This window comes from Myotis daubentonii, chromosome 2 (genome assembly GCF_963259705.1).
Source record: "Myotis daubentonii chromosome 2, mMyoDau2.1, whole genome shotgun sequence".
Taxonomy (NCBI): Eukaryota; Metazoa; Chordata; class Mammalia; order Chiroptera; family Vespertilionidae; genus Myotis; species Myotis daubentonii.
In genome coordinates this window covers 124,509,084-124,532,010 of record NC_081841.1, presented here as the reverse complement: position 1 = coordinate 124,532,010, position 22,927 = coordinate 124,509,084, and the positions used below count along the sequence as shown (strand labels likewise).

Genomic DNA, 22,927 nt, shown 5'->3' with positions numbered 1-22,927 from the left:
GTCACAAGATGACCGGCAAGGGAGGGCAGTTGCGGGGGACCAGGCCAGAAGGGGAGCAGGTAGGCATCGATCAGGCTGGCTGCGGAATGGTTAGGGACAATCAGGCAGGCAGGCAGGCTAGTGGTTGGGAGCCAGTGGTCCTGGATTGTGAGAGGGATGTCTGACTGCTGGTTTAGGCCCATTCTCTGTGGAACTGGGCCTAAACCAGCAGTTGGACATCACCCGAGGGGTCCCAAATTGGAGAGGGTGCAGGCCAGGCTGAGGGACACACACATCCCGTGCACGAATTTTGTGCACCAGGCCTCTAGTCCTACATAATAAAGAGCTAATATGCAAATGGTCATCATGCTCTCGCGCCCTCATGCCAGAACTGCTCAGACACTCAACACTGGGGAGAGAGGAATGGCGACAAGCCAGGCACAAATGAGCTCACGAGAGAGGAATGGGGCCCCGCGGTCCCGGGCACCTGAGGCCCAGGAGAGGGACAAGCCGCTTGCCCCGCGGTCCAGACACCTATGGCTGCGACCCAGGAGAGGAACAAGCCCCCTGCCCCATGGTCCCAGACTCCAGCACCTGTGACTGCGGCCTGGGAGGTGGACAAGCCGCCTGCCCACAGTCCCCTGCGGCTGCGGCCAGCCCTGGCGAAGCTGGCCCGGGTCCTGGGTGCCTGCAGCTGGCCAGAGGGAGTGAAGCCCGGTTCCCAGGTGCCTGCGACCAGCCGGAGGAAGGAATCCTGGGTCCCGGGGTGCAGGGCAAGGCAGAGGTGGTTAGGAGCGATCAGGGGAGCAGTTAGGCCAAGCAGGCCAGTAGGAAAGCAGTTAGGCGCGATCAGGCAGTCAGGCAGAGGTGGTTAGGGGCGATCAGGCAGGCAGAGGTGGTTAGAGGCGATCAGGCAGGCAGAGGTGGTTGGGGTGATCAGGCAGGCAGAGGGGTCGGGGTGATCAGACAGGCAGAGGAGTTAGGGGTGATCAGGCAGGCGAGCGGTTAGGAGCCAGTGGTTCCAGATTGCAAGAGGCAGTTGGACATCCCCTGAGGGGTCCCGGATTGGAGAGGGTGTAGGCCAGACTGAGGGACACCTCCCCCCTGCACAAATTTTGTGCACCAGGCCTCTCGTTAGAAATAAAACTACAGCTCCTATTGAATTCCACCATTATCTTTTCTCCTCATGTGTGTTAATTTACTTGACAAGCATTGTCTTTTAGGAAAGATGGATATGTGCATATATATAAGATAGTGTGAAAAATGACAAAGTGCAGTGCTATGATTACTCTATTGTAAATAGGAAAGTGTTCAATTTTGCCTCATGGAGTCAGAAATGACATTTTTATCTGCGCTTACTTCTGATTCAGATTTTACCACAGCTTATGCTAGTATAAGAAGGGAAGAAGGAGGGACAAGTGAAGTATGATAGAAGTGGTCTGAGAATATATTAGTCTAGTGTTGTTTGATGGTAGAGAACTTGGTATGGGAGGAGGGGCTGTTGTTCAGGGGTTGAAAATGAGATGAGGACTAAATAGTAAAGAATACTTTATGTCTGTGCAGAAGCCTATACTTGATCCTGGAGGGAATGGGGGGACCTTAGAGGCATAAGGTTTGTAAGCTGAGTAGTGACACGAACAAATAAAAGCTGTAGGGGAAGGGTTAAGGTTCAATATGGAGGATGAGTTGGAGGATACAGAGATTAAAGGCAGGGAGAAAAGAATCTATTTAAGTAATGGATGAACACAAACTGAAAAATATAGTGATTTTTACCATGCAATTAAAAGCATCAGTTTTTTTCAATCTCAGCAGTGTGTTCACAGTTTTTTTAAGTATATTTTATCCAGCATTTTAGTTGTTTCATTTTGGAAGGTTGTTTGAAGTATCCAACCCATCATGCTACACAACTTAACTCCTTCCATCCAATTTCTCTGTCTTTCCTTCAGTTATTCCTATTATGTTTTACTTTATGTTCTATTCTGGGAGATGGCCTTGATTTTTTTCTTCTTCCTACTCTTCCTGCAGTTTTGGGGTTGGTTAGTTTCAGATTTGCGTTTTGCTTTTCACAATTATATTTTATTGCCAGTAGCTGCTTTTCCTTTTCCATAGCATCTTGATCTTGTTTACTCGATGCAACATTTCTGCTTACAAAAAAATATATATGCACATAGATCCTGCCCTAAAGATTTTACAATCTAGTCAAAAGATGATGAGGGTCTAAATTGGACATTGATAGTAGGTGTGTACATAAGGGGTAAAAGTACAAGTACAAGAAATATATTGAGATAAAATTATCTGGTCTTGAACATTGATTGAAAGTAACTGGGGATAAGAAATCAAGGGTCAGGAAGATTAAAAATGGCAGCAGAGTAGGAGGATGCTGCATGGTCATGCTCCCAGGAACAAGCTGGAATTACAACTGAAATACGAGAAAGCTTCCTAAATAATCAACAGAAAACTCACAGGAGAGAACCCTGATACCCAAGGACTGAAAAGGTGGAGCCGGCATAGAGACTGGTAGGAGGGGCAGAGACGTGACCCACTGAGGGGAACTGAAGTCCCAGAGAGATATCTCAGCCGGTGGTGGAGGCGGGGGAGGTGCCACTGAGAATTCTGGGATCTAATCCCAGAGCTGGGCTCCCCAGCAGAGAGCACCAAACAGAGGAAGGTATCCACATAACATCAAGCTGTGAAAAGCAGTGGGGTGCTGTCTGCCAGGGAGTGGCAGCTGAAAGTTCAGGCACCCTCTTAAAGGGCCAAGGCACAAACATTCCCTGTGGAGCCACCCACCTTGTACTATGGCAGAGGGAGAGTGAAGTGGACTGGAGCTGTGAGAGCAGAAGCCAGCACTGGGGACTCGGGGGACAGAGCTCAGAAGGCAGACACCCCAAGTCTCCTCCGCTCAGTCAATCCCTCACACAGCCACATAGACATCTGCCTTGCCAGGGGGGAAGACAGTTGACACAACCTATTGGAAAACACCTTGCCCTGAGGCCACTTAAGAGATTAAAAGTAACAATTCCAAGGAGTAGCAGCTGCATGTGTAGCCCACCCCCACCCAAGGAACAGCAGCCTCCTGATCACCACACCCTCTGTCTGAGAAGCGGCAGCCCTGTATGAAGCCTCCCCCCACCAGCCAGAGGAGCCACCACAACTGTGAACAACTCCCACCGGAGGGGCTGCTACCAACTGAGGAGCAGCTGCTACCACAACTGCCCAAGGAGCAGCCACAGCCCGAGGAGCCACTGCCACCCAAGGAGCAGCCATTGAACGACTCAACATCTAGATATGGTGATACGATCAAACATGGGTAGACAAAGAAACCCCCAAAGGAAAGAAAAGGAGGACTCATCAGAAAAGCAGCTAAGTGATACAGAGGCATGCAACATGACAGAAAAAGAACTCAGATTAAGGGTCCTAGAATGCATAAACCGGATGGATGAAAAAATCAACAACTTATGCAAGAAGCAAGAAGGCACAGATGAAAAAATCAATAAATTATGTACGAACCAAGAAGAAATGAAGAGTGATATACCTGCAATAAAAAACACCATGGCAAGTTTCAACAGTAGACTAGGAGAAGCGGAGGACCGAATTAGCGAATTAGAAGACAGGGAAACAAAACACACCCAAACTGAACAGCAATTGGAGAAAAAAATTAAAACACGGGAGGAGAGCCTAAGGGAGCTATGGGACAACATGAAAGGAAACAACAGACGAATAATAGGGGTGCCAGAACAACAGAAAGAGGAACAAGGGTTAGAAAACCTATTTGAAGAAATAATATCAGAAAACTTCCCAGAGGTGGGGAAGAAAAAAATCACACAAGCACAGAGAGTCCAAAACAAGGTGAACCCAAAAGACCCACACCAAGACACATCATAATTACCATGGCAAATGTTCAGGACAAAGAGAGAATCTTAAAGGCTGCAAGAGAGAGACGAAAAGTTACATTCAAGGGATCTCCCATTAGATTGTCAAATGATTTCTCAACAGAAACACATCAGGCCACAAAAGAATGGACGGAAATTTAAAAGAGTGATGCGAAGCAAAGGACTGAGTCCAAGAATACTCTATCCAGCAAGGCTATCATTCACAATTGAAGGGGAAATAAGAAGCTTCACAGACAAAAAAAGGCTAAGGGAGTTTATCACCACCAAGCCAGCAATGCAAGAAATGCTAAAGGGACTGGTGTAAAAAGAAGAAATAAAAAGCTCAGAAATAAAACAGCCACACATAGAAAGGAATGGCTACAAACAAGTACCTTTCAATAATAACGTTAAACGAAAATGGATTAAATGCTCCAACCAAAAGACATCGAGTGGCTGAATGGATAAAAAAACATGACCCATACATTTGCTGTCTACTAGAAACCCACCTCAGAAGAAGGGACTCACACGACTGAAAGTGAAGGGATGGTAAAATATCTTTCAGGCAAATGGAAATGAAAAAAAAATCTGGGGTAGGAATACTTATATTGGACAAAATAGACGTCAAAGTGAAGGCCATAACAAGAGATAAGGAAGGCCACTTCATAATACTAAAGGGATCAATACAACAAGAAGATAAAACCCTGATAAACATATATGCACCCAATGCAGGAGCACCCAAATACATAAAAAAAACTCTTGGAAGATATCAAGGGAGAGATCGACAACAATACAGTCATAGTAGGGGACTTTAATACACCACTGAAATCACTGGATAAATCCTCTAGACAAACAGTAAGCAAAGAAACAGAAATCCTAAATGACTCACTAGATCAGATGGACTTAATTGGCATCTTCAGAACACTTCACCCCAAAGCCACAAAATATACACTCTTCTTAAGGGATCATGGGACATATTCAAAAATAGACCACATATTGGGTCACAAACAAAAGTCTCCCCAAATTCAAGAAGATTGAAATCATACCAAGCATCTTCTCAGACCACGATGGCATAATATTAGAAAGAAACTACAATTAAAAACAACCCAAAATACTCAAACACTTGGAAGCTGAATAGCATGTTATTAAATATTGATTGGGTTACCAATGAGATCAAAGTAGAAGTTAAAAAACATCCTGGAAACTAATGACAATGAAAACACAACAATCCAAAACCTATGGGACACAATGAAAGCAATCCTGAGAGGGAAGTTTATAGCACTACAGGCCAATCTCAAAAAAAAAACAAGAAAAAATGATAGTAAATCATCTAACTCTACAACTCAAAGAATTAGAAAGAGAGCAACAAGAACAGCCCAGAGTGAACAGAAGAAAGGAGATAATAAAGATTAGAGCAGAAATAAATGATATAGAGACCAAAAAAACAATACAGAAAATCAATGAAACCAAGAGCTGGTTCTTTGAAAGGATAAACAAGATTGATGAACCTCTAGCCAGGCTCACCAAGAAGCAAAGAGAGAGGACCCAAATAAATAAAATTATTAATGATAGAGGTGAAATAACAACAGACCCCACAGAAATACAAATGATTGTTAAAAAATACTATGGACAGCTCTACTCCAACAAATTAGACAACCTGGAGGAAATGGACATATTCCTAGAAAAATACAACCTTCCAAAACTCAATCAGGAAGAATCTAAAAATCTCAATAGGCTAATAACTATGGAAGAAATTGAAGCAGTCATCAAAAAGCTTCCAGCAAACAAAAGCCCAGGACCAGACGGCTTCACAGGGGAGTTTTACCAAACATTCAAGGAAGAACTAAAACCTATCCTCTTCAGACTACTACAAAAAATCCAAGAGGAAGGAACACTTCCAAGCTCATTCTATGAAGCCAGCATCACCCTCATACCAAAACCAGGAAAAGACAACACAATGAAAGAGAATTACAAGCCAATATCCCTCATGAACATGAATGCCAAAATCCTCAACAAAATTTTAGCAAATCGGATCCAGCAGTACATCAGAAAGATCATACACCCTGACCAAGTAGAATTTATCCCAGGAATGCAAGGATGGTACAATATCCGCAAATCAATAAACGTGATATATCACATAAACAAATTGAAAGGAAAAAACCACATAGTCATATCAATTGATGCAGAAAAAGCATTTAACAAATCCAACACCCATTTTTGATAAAAACTCTCAGCAAGGTGGGAATAGAAGGATCATACCTCAACATAATAAAAGCCATATATGACAAACCCACAGCCAGCATCATACTCAATGGACTAAAACTAACACCATTTCCCCTAAGAACAGGAACAAGACAGGGATGCCCAGTCTCACCACTCCTGTTCGATATAGTATTGAAGTATTAGGCATTACAATTAGACAAGAAGAAGAAATAAAAGGCATCCAATTTGGAAAAGAAGAAGTAAAACTGTCCTTATTTGCAGATGACATGATATTATACATAAAAAACCCCAAAGACTCCATAAAAAAACTATTAGACTTAATAAATGAATTTGGCAATGTAGCAGGATACAAAGTTAACGCCAAGAAATCTGTGGTATTTCTATACACCAATAGTAAACTTAAAGAAAGAGAGACTAAAAAAACAATCCCATTTACTATCGCACCAAAAAAATTAAGCTACCTAGGAATAAACTTAACTAAGGAGGTAAAAGACCTCTACTCGGAAAACTACAGGACGTTGAAAAAAGAGATAGAGGAAGACATAAACAGATGGAAGAATATACCATGTTCTTGGATTGGTAGAATCAACATCATTAAAATGTCCATACTACCCAAAGCAATGTATAAATTTAACGCACTTCCCATTTAAATACCAACGGCATATTTCAGAGATCTAGAACGAACTTTCCAAAAATTCATCTGGAATAAAAAAAGACCCCGAATAGCTGCAGCGATCCTAAGAACGAACAAAGTAGGTGGGATCTCAATACCAGATATCAAGCTGTATTACAAAGCCACTGTTCTCAAAACTGCCTGGTATTGGCACAAGAACAGACATATAGATCAATGGAATAGAATAGAGAGCCCAGAAATCAGCCCGAACCAATATGCTCAATTAATATTTGACAAAGCAGGCAAGAACATACAATGGAGTCAAGATACTCTCTTCAATAAATGGTGTTGGGAAAATTGGACGGATACATGCAAGAAAATGAAACTAGACCACCAACTTACACCATACACAAAAATAAACTCAAAATGGATAAAGGACTTAAATGTACGACAGGAAACCTTAAAAATACTAGAAGAATCCAAAGGCAACAAAATCTCCGACATATGCCGACGCAATTTCTTCACCAATACAGCTCTTAGGGCATTGGAAAATAAAGAGAAAATAAACAAATGGGACTACATCAAAATAAAAAGCTTCTGCACAGCAAAAGAAACCATCAACAAAACGAGAAAGCCCACTGCGTGGGAAAACATATTTTTCAATGTCATATCTGATAAGGGCCTAATCTTGAAAATTTATAGGGTACTCATACAACTTAACCAAAGGAAGATGAACAATCCAATCAAAATTGGGCAAAGGACCTAAATAGACACTTTTCAAAAGAGGACATTCAGAAAGCGAAGAGACATATGAAAACATGCTCAAAGTCACTAATCATCTGAGAGATGCAAATCAAAACAACAATGAGGTACCATCTCACACCTGTCAGAATGGCTATCATCAACAAATCCACAGACGACACGTGCTAGAGAGGATGTGGAGAAAATGGAACACTTGTGCACTGCTGGTGGGAATGCAGTCTGGTGCAGCCACTATGGAAGACAGTATGGAGTTTCCTCAAAAAACTAAAAATGGAACTCCCATTTGACCCTGTGATCTCACTTCTAGGAATATATCCCAAGAAACCAGAAACACCAATCAGAAAGGACATATGCACCCATATGTTCACAGCAGCACAATTCACCATTGCTAAGATCTGGAAACAGCCTAAGTGCCCATCAGTAGATGAATGGATTAGAAAACTGTGGTACATCTACACAATGGAATACTATGCTGCTGTAAAAAAAGAAGGAACTCTTACCATTTGCAGTTGCATGGATGGAACTGGAGAGCATTATGCTAAGTGAAATAAGCCAGTCAATGGAGGAAAAACACCACATGATCTCACTCACTCATGGATAATAAAGACCATTATAAACTGATGAACAAAAATAGATACAGAGGCAGAGCTGCCTTGAACAGACTGTCAAAGTACAGTGGGAAAGCCGGGGAGGGTTGAGGGGCGGTGGGGGGTGCGGGGGGGAGGAGTGTAAGTGATAAACCAAAGGACTTGTATGCATGCATATAAGCATAACCAGTGGACATAAGACACTGGGAGGTAGGGGAGGCCGGGGGATTGTTAAGGGTGGGAAAAAAAAGGAGACATATGTAATACTCTTTGTAATACTTTAAGCAATAAAACAATTTAAAAAAAAAAGAAATCAAGGGTCAGTGCTGATAAAAGACATCTAGGGAAAACCCTTGGCTAACACTGTAGTGGTGAAAGACTTAAAGCTTTCCCCTAAGAGAGGAATAAGACAACATTTTCTGCCCACACCACTTCCATTAAATATTGTACTATAGTTTTTAACTAGAGCAGTTAGATAAGAAAAAGAAATAGAAGTGAAATTATCATTATTGCAGGTGACTTGATCTTGTGTATTCTATATAATAAGAGCTAATATGCTAATTAGACCGAACAGCAGAACGATCCTCTGGATGACCTTCCGGACGAAGCAGGGGCTGCGAGGGCCGAGTATTTTGTGCATCAGGCCTCTAGTAGAAAATAAACAACAACAACAACAACAACAAAAACAAGCAAAAAAATGCAAGAGAAGGGAGACAGCTTCATTTTGGCTTCATCATGCCATCTCTCAACCTGGCAGTACTTCAGTGCCTGAAGGGAATTTCCCAGCTCTACAGAATTCACCTTGCCCGGGAAGGAAGAGCAGGGTGAATGATTAGCTTCCTCAGCCTTTCGGGATACCGTGCAAAGGTCCCACTTGGGTTTCACCTCCCCTAGACTGGCAAAGCTGAGATATGTAGACATGGCTAGGAACAAGGAAGAAAAGCAGGGCTACTGGTAGCAGCGGAGCACTCATGGATCAAAGTGCCCTATTCTACAGACCTGTCCAGCACAGCCATGGACTTTCTCCAGATTTCACCAGCATTTGCTTCACCCCACAGCTTTTTTGTATTTGCTGACACCAGCTGCCTGAGTCCCTCCTTGCTCCTTCCCATTTCCTCTGCCGCTGAAGCCTGGGAACTGCATCAGGTCAGGCTTCTGCGGCAACATAAGCAAAAGGCACCAGCCTAGACAACCATGGCTGACCTCCAATGCTGTGTGCACACTCAGGCTAGCCCCTTCAGCTGTGCATTGGCACACCACACCACTGGCCTGATGCCTGTTATTGGCCTCCACTATGTGCACTTGTCCAAGGGGAGACTGTGTCAACATGGGAGAGGGCACCAACAGCCAGGGCCTCTACAGGTTCTTGTGGGCCCAGATCAGGTCCTTTTTTTTTTTTTTTTTTTTTTTTGTCACAGGCCTGCACCACCAACCAAACTCACTTGCAGCTAGTCCCTTCAGTTGTGTACCCTGGACCAGTCTCCATTACAGTGCATATGCCTAGTCAGGGGGAGACTGTAGCAAATGGGACAGCATGCCCACAGCCAGGGGACCCGCATATGCTGCCGGTAAGCCCATAGGTGGCTCTGGCCCTTGCTGCTTACCCTGCCTCCCACCACTACTTGTGTGTCTACTTCCATCGCCTGCCACTACACAGCTGGTCCCTGCAGCCAAGTGTGCACACCATTGGCTCCAGCCACCACCACCTGCTCCCTAGCTGCTGGACTTGGAGGCACCACGGAGCCCTTGCAGCCACTGCAAATCCCATACCGCGCTTGCAAGGGATCATACAATTGTCAGTGCTATGGATCCTAGCAGACTGAAACCAAAAGATATCAACGCCCTCCTCCTACCACCCCCGCACTAGACCTGATGTCACCACATGTGCAAACTTGGGATCACAGTATGCTCAAATATGCCCCCAGCCATAAGTGAAAGTCTCTCTTTCCAAAGTCTTCCATAAAATGTAGAGATGACTGCTTCTTTAAATGCCTAGACCAGTGATGGCAAACCTTTTGAGCTCGGCGTGTCAGCATTTTGAAAAACCCTAACTTAACTCTGGTGCCGTGTCACATATAGAAATTTTTTGATATTTGCAACCATAGTAAAAAAAAGACTTATATTTTTGATATTTATATTTTGATATTTATTTATATACTTAAATGCCATTTAACAAAGAAAAATCAACCAAAAAAATGAGTTCGCGTGTCACCTCTGACACGCGTGTCATAGGTTCGCCATCACTGGCCTAGACACTTATTCAAGGTTAGAGGGATCATGAAGAATCAGGGAAATATGACTTGACCAAAGTGTAAACCTCTGAAAGAACACTATCAAAAAAGTGAAATAATTCACAAAATGGGAAGGTAAGATACCTGTAAGCACAGCATCATTAGTCTTTAGGGAAATGTAAATCAGTACCACAATGAGATTCTACTTTATTCCCACTGGGATAGATATAATAAAAAAGACAATTAGGTGTTGGCATGGATGTGGAGACATTGAAACCTTCTTACACTTCTGGTGGGAATGTAAAATGGTATAATGGCTTTGGGAAACAGTTTTGCAGTTTCTCAAAAAGTTAAACAATTACTATATGACCTAGCAGTTTCATTTCTAGGTGTATACTCAATAGAACTTAAAATATATGCCACCCTAAAATTTGGACATGAATGTTAGTAGTATTATTCATAATAGCCAAAAAAAAAAAAAAAATGAAAACAACCCAAATATCCTTCAGTCAACATTTGTATGAGTGGACGTTTCATGTTCATCCAATGGAATATTATTTAGCCATAAAAAGAAATCAAATATTGACTCATGCTACAACAGGAATTACCCTTATATGTTAAGTGAAAGAAGCCAAACACAAAAAATCAACTATTGAATGATTCTATTTATTTGAAATGTCCAGAATAGGCAAATCTATGTAATCTAATAAGTAGATTAGTGGTTATCAGGCCAGGGGAAATGAGGGAATGAAGAGTGACTGCTAAGAGATGATGGGTAAGAGATTCCTTTTGGGCAGTGGTTCTCAACCTTCCTAATGCCACGACCCTTTAATATAGTTCCTCATGTTGTGGTGACCCCAACCATAAAATTATTTTCGTTGCTACCTCATAACTGTAATTTTGCTACTGTTATGAATCGTAATGTAAATATCTGATATGCAGGATGTATTTTGTTACAATTTGAACATAATTAAAGCATAGTGATTAATCACAAAAACAATATGTAATTATATATGTGTTTTCCGATGGTCTTAGGCGACCCCTGTGAAAGGGTCGTTCAACCCCCAAAGGGATCGCGACCCACAGGTTGAGAACCGCTGCTTTTGGGGATGATGAAAATGTTATGGAATAAGATAAGAATTAATGGTTGCACAATTTTGTAAATATACTAAAAGTCACTGAATTATACACTTTAAAAAGGTGAATTTTGTGATATGTGAATTTTGTCTGATTTTTTTTAAAAAGAATAAATGATGACATGCCTTAAGAAGGAAGGGCGTGATGAGTCACACCTGATGTGCTCTCTACTGCTTTGCATGAAGGAGGAGATTGAGTTGCTGTACAAGTTAGAGATCAGCTTACCTCAAAAGAGTGTTCTGGCTATAAGATTGAACTTAGTAACCCAGTGATTGGCAAACCTTGGCTCGCGAGCCACATGCGGCTCTTTGGCCCCTTGAGTATGGCTCTTTCACAAAATACCACGTGCAGGCGCGCATGTACAGTGCGATTGAAACTTCGTGGCCCATGCACAGAAGTCGATTTTCGGAAAGGAGATAGACAAAACAAGTATACAAGACGAGTGTGGATGGGAGAGTTGGAAGGAGTCGACCTCAGTGAACGTACCTCAATCAGATTGAGGACGTTTTTAGCAAAGGCCAGCTTAGGAGTACCCTAATTAAGTTAATAACAATGTACCTACCTATATAGTTTAAGTTTAAAAAATTTGGCTCTCAAAAGAAATTTTAATCATTGTACTGTTGATATTTGGCTCTGTTGACTAATGAGTTTGCCGATCACTGTAGTAACCTATAGATTTAGAAGGAAATACAAGCCCTTTAGTTCCTGTCAGTCTTAATGAGCCATCACTCACAGCTGTCCCTTTTGAAGATTACACTCTCAACTTTCAATTTAAGAGATGTGAGAATAAGAAGGCCTATATATAGCTACTATTATTACAATATTGCAAAATAATGCAATTTGATACTATATTTATATGAAGAGTTGTACTAATACTTAGGTGTTGCATTTTTATAATGACTACAAATTTTAACTAATGGTGTTATGTTTAACGCTTTGAATTGCAAGAATATGTGCTCTTTGGCATTACCCAGGTTTTCCAGATGTTTCAACCATAACTATAGCAGTTTCTCTTTTTGTAAGAAATTGCTAAAAGCTGTTGCATCAGGAATTTTGAAAATTCTTCAGACGAGATAATCAGGAAGGATTGATGACATGTTGATAGAAAGCAGGCAACACTAGTAATTTCAGTGGATCAGTCACATATTTTATTTTTGTCAGTTACTCTGTACAAAATACAGGTAGTAACATGACCTGCGGATGACATACTATCACAAGCCCTAGGCTACACTTCAGAATAGGCTATTACTTAATAAACTTCTGGAATACCTTCATAGTATTACACAGAGGGCAGGGAGGCAGTTATTATGTATTTCTGGAGGGGAAGGTGTTTTGTACCATCTTTATTAATTCAATTTTATCTTACCTTAATAAGACATATTTCCTAATTGCACGTGTATAACTTTTGTGCATTTTAGAAAGCATAAATGAGAGTTAATGGAATGTACTGTTTCATGATATGGAGAGATCTTGTGCCATGTGAATTTTAGAAAATAGTTTGAAAGTAGCAACTATTTGGACCAATGAAGTTTTGTAAATGTCATTTAAAGTTATTAGGTAAGTGTTAATAGGTAAAAGCCAGGTAAATGAAGATATTATTGTGCAGACACCAAATTTCAGGGATAAAATATTATGAATATTAGAGTCATGCATTCTTCAGTATTACCAGTGTACCTTAGCCTAATTCTATGAGAAGTTAATAAAAGTTAGTAACAGTTTTAATTTTGTCACTTCAGAAATTCAGATGTGTGTATGTATGGTCAGTAAATTAATTAGTTATTTTTTACCTATTTGTTGACATATTTATAATTTTAGTGATTATTGAAGCTAGTTACGGTTAGAAAAAGAATTTGGACTTTTAGATGTCAATTGTATCGAAGTTATAGTAATTTGATTCTAATTTTTCTACTCTTTTTATCATCTTTTTATGAATATTTATTGAGCACACTGTCATAGGCACATGATATAAAGAGGTACATATTCTTTTCCCAGGTTGTGTGAGATTGGGGTTCATTTTCCTTCTTTGGCATGTGGCTGCCCAGGTTTCCCAATACCATTTATTTAAGAAATGATCCTTTCCCCCATTCACTATTGTTGGCTATCCTGTCATAAATTATTTGATCCTATATGTGTCGTTTATTTCTGGGCTCTCTGTTCTGTTCCATTGACCTGTGTGTCTGTTTTTATGCCAATACCATACTGTTTTGATTACTATAGCCTTGTAGTAGAGTTTAAAATAAGGAAGCATGATGCCTTCAGTTTTGTCCTTTTTCTCAAGATCGCTTTGGTTAGTCAGGGTCTTTTATGGTTGCATACAAATTTTAGGATTTTTTAAAAATTTTGTGGAAATACCATTGGAATTTTGGTAGTGATTGCATTGAATCTATAGATGGTTTTGGGTGCTATGGACATTTTAAAATATTAATTCTTCCAATCCATGAACATGGTATCTTTCTGCCGGGGTCCAACCCCAGCAGGTCCAGGAGTCCCCAAAGGTGTGGACGGAGTCGGCGAAGAAGGAATGACACGGAGACAGCATTCAGTTGATCAGCAGCCTAGCCAGGATCTCTAGCCCAGATCTCCAGCCAAGTTCTGGTCTGGATCTCCAGAGAGGTTCTGCTGTTTATTGTCTTGTTACATCCGTATTTATACCAGTTGATTTTAATCTTGTCAATTTCTATTACAAAGGTTAGGGCGTTTCTTATCTCCATTCCAGGGAGTAAAGATTATGTAGTTTAAGCATGATTGTTTGTAGTTAAATTGATTAACTACCCGCCTGGCACTTAGTTAAGGAGTTTCATCCCCTCCCTAACTTCAGGGAAAAATCCCTACCTGGGGAAACAACCTTTCTCGGAGAGGTGACCTTGGTTAAAACACACAGTGCTAAGGGGAGCAAACATATTAAGAACAGTATGCTATATACGCCAGGTCCCTTGAAACATATGCTGTGCAGATGTTTCTATCCTGCAGCGACTGTGTCAAGCAGCAAGGATGGACCGGCTTCCGGCATCTTTCTAATTGTTTGTAGCTTCTTGATTTCTTTCATCAATGTCTTATATATTTCAGTGTACAGATTAAATTACCTTCTTGATTAAATCTATTCCTAACTATTTTATTCTTTTTGATGCTTTTGAAATTGGGTTATTTTCTTAATTTCTCTTTCTGATAGTTCATTGTTGATATATAGAAATGCAACTGAGTTTTGTGGCCTTTATTATGTTGAGCTACGTTCCCTTTATACCCAGTTTATTGAGTTTTTATCATGAAAGGAAGTGGAGTTTTGTCAAATGCTTTTTTGTTTCTATGGAGATGGCTATATGTTTTTATCTCTTTTTTTTGATAACATGGTGTATCACAAAAAATGATTTGGGGATGCTGAACTATTCTTGCATCCCTAGAATAAAACCTACTTAATAGTGGTGTATAAGGATTTTTGCATCTACCAGTATGTTCAGTAGGGATATTGGCCTGTAATTTTCTTTTCTTGTACTTTCCTTGTCTGGCTACAGTATCAGGGTAATACGGTCCTCATAAAAAGAGTTTGGTTCCCTTTTCTTCTGTTTTTTGGGGAAAGTTTGAAAAGGGTTGGTATAAGTTTTCTTTAAATGTTTGGTAGAATTCACCAGTGAAGCCATCTAGTTCTGAGCTTTTATTTGTTGAAATAGTTTTGACTACTGATTCAATCACCTTACTAGTAATTGATCTGTTCAGGTTTTCTATTTCTTCATGATTCGGTCTTGGTAGGTTGTATGTTTCTGGAAAAATGTATTCATTTCTTCTGGGTTATCTAATTTTTTGGTATATAATTTTTCATAGTCTCTTATGACCTTGGGTATTTCTGTGGTATCAGTTGTAATCTCTTCTTTCATTTGTAATTTTATTTATTTGAGTCCTCCCACTGTTTTTCTTGGTAAGTCTAGATAACTGCTTGTGAAAGTCCTCATTACTTGGTTCCTTTAGAACAGGGTTGGGAACATCTGGCCCTCAGCCATATAAGGTCTACAAAATCATTTGGTCAGCCCCTACCAAGGCATTAGGGGTGAGTAAATTAAATGTTTGACCAAATATAGCAGGCTAATTAAAAATTTGATATTTAAGTTGATTATTTTGCATGGCCTTCAAATGATGTTATAAATATCCAAACGGCCCTTGGCAGTAAAAAGGTTCCCACCCCTGCTTTTGAATGAAAAGAAATGTGCCTTTTGAGATGTTACAAGCAAGGGGAAAGGCAGTATTTAAGGAACTTTGATTAGGATGATAAAAGCTAGCATGTCTTCGTTCCAGCTCCCTGCTTATTACTTTTTGTTTATTACCTCATTTAATTAGTTTAATATCGACTATTCATGTTTCATCTAATAAATGCATTTCCACTTGATTCATTTACATCTTTTTTTTTTTCTTATTGAACCATTTACAACTTTGCTGTGCTAAAAGGTTAGCTTTGATAGACACAATCTGATATTTCCAGGGTTTTTATTTTGTTTTGTAAAGCTTTTTTTTTTTCCAATAACCATATATAAAATAAAATTAACAATTAAGGTTGGCATACTAAGGAGACGTACTCCTGGTAAGTACTTCGTTCATCATTAACAGTGTGTCTGATGTTCCTATTTAAATTGCCTAGAAATATTTGTCAGTGTGTTAGGAATGATTTTAAGACTGGGTCCAGTCTCCTTAAATTAGGCCATAATTCTACCATTAGCATAGAAAATATTTCCTAGTTGTCATTAGGATGTTATAAAATACTCATCATGGTATTTTTAGAAATTATTTGTTTGGTAATATGGAGAAGGTTTTATGCCTGGTACCTATTTTTGCATATTGGAGAGCAGTGTTAACATTTTAACTTACTCTTACTATTATACTTAGGATTGGTATTATTATACTTAAGCTATCTTCTTGCTGGCTGTCAGCTATAAGCCATCCCCAGGTCCCAGAAGGCTTCCTCAGGTCCAGCAGTGTCAACATCTGAACTTATAATACTTACTTTAATCATCACTTGTATAGGACCTTCCTTTTTAGCTGTAAACATAGCTACGTGGTATGTTTTTTTATGTGTTTAAGCTGCTATGGTGGAAAGTAAGTTACAAGTTGTAGGTATCAAATATAAACACAAATGTAGCTGAGGAATATGTTTGGGGGAGACAAGAATTTGAAATAAAAATTATTTTAATTTTCACATTTGTAGGAAGCAGTAGGTCACATAATTAGATACTTTAGGATATGCAATATGGAGTAGCAAGAATGCTTTGAATTTAGAAAGATGCCTGAATTTGAATCCTGTTTCCTATGTGTAGATCCACGTGATTTTTAGTTTGTGTACACAGAAATTTGCTGTGATAAAGACCCTCAAAATACAATTACTTAAATTAAGTTTTTTTCCCTTCTGTCGAAAAAGACAAAGGTAAGTAGATAGGGCTATTGGATTGGTGGCTTCTCAGCATATGGCTTTTATCTTTGAACTAGAGGCCTGGTGCATGAAATTCTTCCATGGCCGGTGGGTGGGGGGGGGATGGTGTGTGATGTCCCTCAGCCCAGACTGCACCCTCTCCAATCTGGGACCCCTCAGGGGATGTCTGACTGCCGGTTTAGGCCTGATCCCTGTGCAATTGGGCCTAAACCAGCAGTGGGACATCCCTCTCACAATCTGGGACTGCTGGCTCCCAACCACTCGCCAGCCTGCCTGCCTGATGGCCCCTAACCACTCCCCTGTCAGCCTGATCAACGCCTAACTGCTCCCCTGCCGGCCCGATTGCCCCCAACCGCCCTCCCCTGCTGGCCTGGTCCCCCTAAACTGTCCTCTCTCCCCTGCAGGCCCAGTTACCCCCAACTGCCCTCCCCTGCCAGCCTGGTCGTCCCCAACTGCCCTCCCCTGTCGGCCATCTTGTGGTGGCCATCTTGTGACCACATGGGGGTGGCCATCATGTACAAGGGCGTGATGGTCAATGTGCATATTACCTCTTTATTATATAGGATTCAACATGATGGTTCCAGTTTTCACTGTTTCAAGGTAGTAGGAAGGGGGTAAGAGGATGTGGAAGGTGATAGGCTTTCTTTTGAAGGATACATTACCTCCATTCACATCTGCTTAAAACTATAGTTGCATAACCACCATGAGCCTCAAGGAAATTTGGATGACCACATCTGTCAGAATGATCACAAGTCTTGCTCAAATTTAGTAGAGGAATAGTGTGATTCTGTTTCTAAGAGGAAGAAGAGGGAAATGAGGAGGGGCTACTTAACAATCTGCCATTAGCCTTGACCAAATTACTCATTTTTTAGTTTATTTGTAAAATATAAGCTGTTAAAATATTTATAAAATATTTATAAAAATATCTTTCTCATAAGATTTTCATGAAGTCGCCAGGTATACTTTATAACTATAGGTATTCCTTCCTATTTTTTCAGGGATTTATTTCTCTTAATAGTATTTCTGAACACAAATCTCATATTGTTAAATAGATAATGGTATTAGTCGCTTAAAGCAATGTGGATCAGCAGTCAGAGATCACTTATCTACATACTGTTTGTGGTTCCCAGGAGGCATTCGAGGTGTTGGCCAGGCCATATTCTTATCTGAGGGCTTGACTACTTCACTCAGGGTTTTGGCAGAATTCATAGCTTTGAAGTTGTGGGACTGAGGGCCCCATCTTCTGTTGGATGTCAACTTCAGGACACCCCTATCTCCCAGAAGCAACCTCCAGGTCTCTACCAGGCAGGCTTTCTAAACATGACTGCTAGCTTCATCAGGCTATCAAAAAGGTTCCTAGAGTGAGTCTGCTAACCAGATAGAGACATTATGTATAGCATAACTAATCATGGAAGTAATATCCCATCACCTTTGCCATACTCAATTGGTTAGAAGCAAGGCACAGGTCCTGCCCACAGATAAGGAGAGATTTCACAAGGTGTGAACAGGAAAACAAGATCATAAAAACCACCTGAGAGTATGTCCACCATAATAGTTATGATATATCTAAAGCCACTTTATATTCAAAATTGAGAATTCCTGTTTGTCACTGTTGTTTCATGGGTTTGGATAAAATATCAATAGGGGTTTTAACCAAGTTAGAAATATTAGTCTATATTAATTCATGGAATAAATAGAGGGTGTCCCAAAAATATATATATACACTTTTATAGCTGATAGCTCAATTTTGAAAATGAAATGTATTTTAATAAGCACTTCCTTTGTAATTATTCAATATGTGTGTATACATTTTGGGGGGACATCCTATATAAATATATTAAGAGAGAGAATATGAACAGAAGGCAGATAGAGTATCTGCTTCAACTGTCCATTGTGGTTCATTGTTAAACACTTTTAGATGCCATAGATTTGATATCATAAGAGATACTCCACAATCAGCTGTATTGTACATGGAGAATGTGAAAAGTCAAAATGGTCCGTCCACACAGACTACCTTAGGAATTTGCTTTTTTTTTCTATCATTAAGTTATTCTAATTATAACAGGTACATATTGAACAAAAGGCCTTTATAAGCTTGTACGTACAGTACTGCTAGCCCATGAAGCTTGAAGGAGATTGAAATCGCACACTATGAAGCACTACACAGATCCTGTACATAGTCTAGACCTGGAGATCTGGTGCCAGAATTAGCCTCCAATCCTATATCACCTATCAATTAATGTAGTCAAAGAATTCTTTTGAGAAAACTATTAATAGTCACCCTGAGATTCAGTAATAGTCTCCTATTTGTGATACAGATATGATTCGTGAGCTTATCTCACTCAAAAGTCTGTCTTTCAGAAACATTGAGCATCTCTTTGAAAAAATCCTGTAGTGTTCATACATTTTTCATTCCAGCAATCTTATCATTCTGTCCATCCATCCATTCAGCAGACAGCTGTTGAATTCTGTTATGTTCCAGGTGCCGTGCAGAGTATAGACATGCACAGAACATCGTGGTCCTTGCTCTTAAGGAACTTTCAGTTCAGTATGACAAACACCAAGGAAGCAGTGTGTGTCATTTATGTTCTCATGCAGTTTATAATGTCCCGCTGATAAAATCGTTCTAAAATAAATTTTAGCTAAATGTAAATGTGTTTATATACATGTAGCTAGAAATGAAGAAAGGATATGCTATTGGGAGTTAAAAGAAATGGTTATTGAGTCATTCAGCATTTAACATGTAGTTATGAGTGCTTTCTCTGTACTAGTCGCTCTTCTAGGTTCAAAACTGAAATAGATACAGCAGTCCACCCTTATTCATGGTTTCACTTTCTGTAGTTTTAGTTACCTGTGGCCAACTGTATTCCAAAATATTAAATGGAAAATTCCAGAAATAAACAATTCATAAGTTTTAAATTGTGCAGCACTGTTCTGAGTAGCGTGATGAAATCTCTTGCCATTCTACTCTGTCCTGCCCAGGATATGAATCATCCCTTCGTCCAATGTGTCCACTACCATCCCGTTAACCACTTAGCAGCCATCTTGCTTATAAGATTGACTGTTGAGCTATGCTTGTGTTCAAGTAAGCCTATCTTATTTAATAATTCACCATTCACATAACTTTGATTATATTATTGTAATTGTTCTATTTTATTATTACTTTTTGTTGTGAATCTGTTTCTATGCCTAATTTATAAATTAAACTTGATCATAGGAATGTTTACTAGTATATAGGAAAAAAACCTAGTAGATATAGGGTTTGATACTATTCCCAGTTTTACTAGTAGGAACCCACTGGGAACATATCACCCACAGATACGGGGGGCAACTCTGGCAAGTAACCATCCACTTTGCTACCTTTCCATTCCTGGTTCTGTCTGGGATTTGGCTGGAGGAAAGTTATGTGAATGGAAAAGGGCTGTAGCAAATATGAATCATCCAAGGGCCTCACCTGTCTGAGTTCTAAAACGAGTTACCTTATCCTTGGAGTTCCTACCATGTTGTTTCTCCTGCTCCATGTTTTTGTCTTTTATATGGAGTCATGGAGATTATCTAACTCAAGGGAAGTTTTTAATAGTTGTGTCTTGGAATAGTGTGAGGATTAGGAAATCTACATCTCTAGACAGAATAAAAGAGAAACTGCAAAAGTGCTTGAATTCTTTGTTTTTGAGATCACATCCACACATTGCACATTGAAAGAATGAAACCTTTTGTCCACCTGATAAATGCCCTTTAGGAAGAAGAAAACTTCAATTTAAAAATAAGAAGATATAAGATGAAATTATATTACATAATTTCAGAGTTTAAAATGAAATTCTGTCTTTAATTTTTCCTGATGAATGAGTGAAATGGCAACAAGAACTTAATATTAGGTTGAATTAGCAGGAATTTAGCCATTTGTGGTCAAATAGCAGTGAAATTGTAGTTCGTAGTCTGTCATAAACTTACAAACCACTGATGAAAGGTATAATTTATTCGGCATGTCTTGAAGTAGTATGGGAATCAAACCTATAATTAAAGAACAAGATACAGCGAGGTGTGCACTTTGTTAAAATATCTGTATCTAAGTGGGGACATTAGTGTAAGACAGACGCTGTGGCAGTTCAGGACACTGCATTGCACAAATCCTGATGTCTCTTTCTACACTTCTGAAAGGTCTTATTTTTATTACTGTTTATGTGGGAGCTCAGTTACAAGTTGATGAAACTAAGGAACTTAGAAATTTCTTAGCTCAAATTAAATACCATTATTGAAGTAGGCCTGCTTTCAAGAGAAAACAAACTGTACTCAGCTCAAATCTAAACAAAATTAAACTCAGCTCACTACAGCAAAGGCTGCCAAACTTGTTCTGGCAGATCACCAAGAAGGAAAAGTTTCAAAGACAGAGCCCCTTAACTGTGCTACCAGCCTTGGGGCTTTCACCCTAAGAGAGACTTATATCATTAAGAGCATGAGACCCAGTATTGGTGGAGTATCGTGTTAAAGCAGCCAGTTATATTCCATTACAGAAGATACAATCACATGCCTATGGCTTTATATGGAAAAGATCACCAGTGGTACATTAAGATTCCAGCATAACACGAAAACTGACATAGATCCCTTTTTTTAAATAATACAGAGTACACAGAACTGTGTATAGATGATAAATGAATTCCAAGAGACCCCACCCTTGGACTAAAAATTTAGTCATTCAAAGTTTGTTATAACAGAATCTGATCCATAGATGGTCAGTCGTTGGCCATTTGCCTTCAATTTAATTACCACTTGCATGCAAACGGTGTAAAGCCTGTCTCTATCTTCCCATGCTCTCCACTGCTCCCTGAGGGTATTTGTTGGCAAGAGAATGTGCAGTCACATTCTCTGAGCCCAGCCAGGGCAAGGCCACTGTTGAACCTCAAGGGCTTCAGCCCCACCAATCTTCATATTTTCATGGTGCTGCATGGTGGTGGCACCTGTGCCTGAGGCGAATTAGAAAGGATCCTGGTCTGGTTACTGTAACAGACCCAGAATAGCTGCCATGTGAGCACGCCTCCCAGCACTGTGGCCACAGGGAGTCAGAGACCACACTCCTACTTTCAGCTCCCCCATTGCTAAGGTCTCACCTCCACAGATGGCCCCATGTGATGCAGGACAAGGAGGAGGAGGCACATCTCTTTCCTTCAAGGACACAACTGGCAAGGTGCCCACCTTACTTCTAATCATATTCTTTTGTAAAAAGGGGGTAGTGGATATGAGGATATTTATCTCTTCCCTGGTACCCTCATGTTTTACATTAGTCTGACTGTTCCGGCATGCCTTCCTTTGCCCAGTCCAGGCAAATACTTGTCTAAAAGTATGGGACACACTTAGAGAAAATCAGCACTATGACTTCATCATTAAAATGGGTGTAGGACTCAGAGTATATTCTAAAATTTGCCACACCACTGTGATCAGGGAACCATCTATGTTCGGTAAATATTTGCTCCTTAATAATTTAGGTAGCATTTTCTTGTCTAGTTTATAGATTTGTGGTGAGAATTATACTTTATTTTCTAGGGAGTTAAAAGATTTATTATGTAATGATTATCTTGGTTTAAAAAAACTTAGGCTTCAATTTATTTTTTTAAAAGTTTGAATGTCAGATAAAGCATACATTGGAATACAAGTGGATTATTGCATGTCAGGTTTGTTTCAGAAAAGTAAAAATTTTAAAGTCATAAACATGTATTTTAAGGATAGTGTTTGTAAATCTAGCTTTTGTTGTAATAGTGTTACCATGAATGCATATGCTATGGTAGTTTATGCATTTGCACTTGGAGAACCCTTCTCCTACTAACCAATCGGAATGTAGGTATTTTCAGCTTTTAGGTACAGAAAAAGAGCAGTATTCATAGGAAAATAATTTTCCAGAGAAGAGCATTCTTGCATGAAAACTCACATGGCCTTTCTTTAATAACTACATCATTGTCTTCAAAAAGAATGAATGCACTCAGTGCCAGACCTGAAGTTTCCTCTTCGCTGCTGACCAGGCATTCCAGACAGGCTGGAGTCAATGTCCAAGTCCAGCCCTGCTCCATTATCACCACTTCTGCCACTGCATTGGGGCTGTTCTCTCTACATTTCTGTCACGGAGA

At 39.9% G+C, this 22,927-nt stretch overlaps 1 protein-coding gene across 5 annotated transcripts in view; it reads left to right on the top strand.

Annotated features, from left to right (window-relative positions):
• The window catches only part of MIPEP (mitochondrial intermediate peptidase), a 231,029-nt gene that overhangs the window by 164,637 nt on the left and 43,465 nt on the right, over nt 1-22,927 (top strand). The gene's annotated exons all lie outside the window — the stretch shown is intronic.